The sequence below is a fragment of the Melanotaenia boesemani genome, chromosome 20, assembly GCF_017639745.1.
Source record: "Melanotaenia boesemani isolate fMelBoe1 chromosome 20, fMelBoe1.pri, whole genome shotgun sequence".
NCBI lineage: Eukaryota > Metazoa > Chordata > Actinopteri > Atheriniformes > Melanotaeniidae > Melanotaenia > Melanotaenia boesemani.
Genome location: NC_055701.1, coordinates 22,475,491 through 22,478,365, shown reverse-complemented (window position 1 = coordinate 22,478,365; position 2,875 = coordinate 22,475,491). Strand labels below are relative to the sequence as shown.

At 36.9% G+C, this 2,875-nt stretch overlaps 1 long non-coding RNA gene across 1 annotated transcript; it reads right to left on the bottom strand.

Annotated features, from left to right (window-relative positions):
• Nucleotides 1-1,036: 1,036 nt before the first annotated feature.
• LOC121631063 lies at nt 1,037-2,657 on the bottom strand. The gene is made up of 4 exons (XR_006008663.1): nt 2,234-2,657; nt 1,918-2,105; nt 1,436-1,701; nt 1,037-1,326 (listed from the first exon to the last, which is right to left on the bottom strand). It is a non-coding gene; the product is annotated as an uncharacterized LOC121631063 (long non-coding RNA).
• Between the last annotated feature and the right edge of the window lie 218 nt (nt 2,658-2,875).

The window sequence follows — 2,875 nt, the reverse complement described above, 5'->3', positions numbered from 1 at the left end:
ATTTCAGTTTCTTTTGGGGATATATATTTCTTGTGCCTTGTTGAGGTATTTTAGTATTATTATATACATTTAGAAAGAGATTAGGGTGCTTAACTTTTTCCAAAAATTTCCTATGAGGGAATATTGAAATATGATGTTAACAATCAGTAAATATCCAGACCTGTTAATTCCTTTTCAATGCTGTATTTGGTATAAAATTATCGTTTTTTTTTCTTCAATGTTTTTATACAATTCATCTTACAAAATCCTTAAGCTCTGACATATTGAAATCATCAAAGGAGACTACTGGTGGGCATCCATTTTCAAGAAGATGTCTCTGGGCTCAGGGTTCTAAAAGGATCACTCAATGAAGTTCTCAGAGCAGTCCTAAAGCCTCTCCATTTCTATTTTGGGCTATATATAGTCATTGTTCAGCTTTGTATCACCCCTTACCAGTGTCCTGCTGCTGAAAATAACCCCGTAGCATGATGCTGCCACCACCATGTTTCACAGTTGAGAGATGGTACTGGGCTGACCCTCCCTCTCTTACAGGTGTGTGGTTTTCCACCATTGAATGAATGACAGGTCTGTGTGCTCCTTGAATTCAGAATTTATATTTAAAATGTTTTTATTTATCTAGGATAAGTAAGGTTTTGCCATGAGGTGTATTATCAGCTGCATGCCTTTCCAAATAATGTCCAGTTAGCTGAATTTACCACTCATGGACTCTGATTAAGGCGGTGAAATATTTTTAAGATGATGTAAGCTCAGTTAACAACCATTCCCTTGGCCCTACTTATCTGTTTTACATTATAAATTGCTAGAAACTATTTATGAAGAAAGGTTAAAGTAATTCCTCTGCAATAAGAAGCTCCCATTCCATTTCCTGATTGTTATCACAACAAAGACTAACATTGGCTTTTGTGCAGGTGAAAAGGTTGTGAGCTGTTACACAAAGATAAGAAAAATGTGTGTGTGTGTGTGTGTGTGTGTGTGTGTGTGTATGACAGGGAGGTTTTTGTATTGAGGAGCTGTGATATGTTGCACTGTGTAAACTAGCAGCACAGAAGTAAACTGCACTGCTGCTCAGATTGAGTCCTTCAATCGTTAATGAGCAGGTGTCGCCTTTTTTTGCAGCTCCTTCGATCTTCACATTTACCCCTTTCTCTGAAACTCCACCGCCTGCATACAAGTATCCAAGGAGCTGCAGGTCTCCATTTGTTTGCTTGTACCAGGAAATTCGGTTGTAGCTATCAATATGATGTGAGCAGGTAATTGTGGCATCTTCTTTAACTGTTTTGTACGTTTCTGCTGGTTCCTGTTGGATTTCGTCACTGTATGAAGCACCTGTTGAAAGAAAAGCATCATTATCTGTTATTTTAGAAAGATAAATAACAGTTGTTTCTTTTCCATTTTAAAAATTGAAAAGCTGTTTAAACTATTTTAAGATTATTACCTGAAACCATCAGGATGTTAAAAGCAATGCAAAGAAAAAAGATGATCATTTTCTGCTCTCTAAAAGTTTTAATGTATTAAAAATAATCAGAAAAGATAGAATAGAATCAGAATAATTCAATATTTTCACTTATTGCACAAGGAGTTTAATCATTTCCAACTTCTTTCTGAGTCGGTCCTCAATCAGCAATGATGAACAGACGTGATCCTTAGATGGGTGGTGTCATAGAGGATCCTCCTCTTCACATAAAGGTCTGATGCTGCCATCTAATGACAGAAGATAACACAAATGCAAAGGTTCTCTGAGCTGTAAAACACACATGGGAAATACTGATGAGGTTTTTGTATTGAGGAGCAGAGACATGCAGCACTGTGTAAACTAGCAGCACAGAAGTAAACTGCACTGCTGCTCAGATCGAGTCCTTCAATCGTTAATGTGCAGGTGTCGCCTTTATTTGCAGCTCCTTTGATGTTCACATTTACCCCTTTCTCTATGCTTCCAGAGCCTGCATAACAGTATCCAAGGAGCTGTAGGTCTGTTTTTGTTTGCTTGTACCAGAGAATTTGGTCGTAGTTATCTACATTATGGGAACAATTAATCTTGGCTTTTCCTTCAAGTGTTTTATACATTTCTGCTGGTTTCTGTTGGACTTTGTCACTGAGAGAAGAACCTGTTGAAAAACAATCAAAGATAATTATCATAAGTAATTTCAGAAAGTGCAATAATAGATTATTTTTCAAGACAGAAAATCAGTTGAGAATTCAACAGAAATGTATAAATTACTATCAAGGTTATTACCTGAAACCAGAATGTTGGTGAAAGCAATGCAAAGAAAAAAGATCATTTTCTGTTGTTTAAATCTTTGGTTGCATTAAATAATTCAAGGCCAGATTGTTTGGGCTGATAAAGTTTAATATTTCCCTTCATGCATCAGCAGCTATACTTCATATTTCCAGCTTCTTTCTGAGCGTCAGTCCTCAAACAGCATTGGTGAAGACATTTAATCCTTAGGTAGGTGGTGTCATAGAGGATCCTCCTCTTAACATAAAGGTCTGATGCTGACATCTAATGACAGAAGAAAACAGAACAAGACAGAAGAAGAAAACAACTGTCAACAACTGACAACTGTCTGTACCAGTACATCTGGTAATAGAGACCACCCTTGGTAGGTTTTCAGTCCATCGTTGCATTTTCACACTGAAATTTCCACAGTACAGAGGACTGGGTGACTTCCTCCCATCCATCAGACCTGTATATAACAGGAAAAGTTACTGCAGACATGTTGAAATTTACTGAACATTGTAGCTTCAGGTTTCATTGTTTATTTCTTAGAATCAATAACCATCAGCTGAGATTATTCAGCATAGAACATGAAACAATTCACTTCCACATGAAGTAGAAATCAAAGCATAATGGTCCCCCTACAGGTTTGTTATGTTA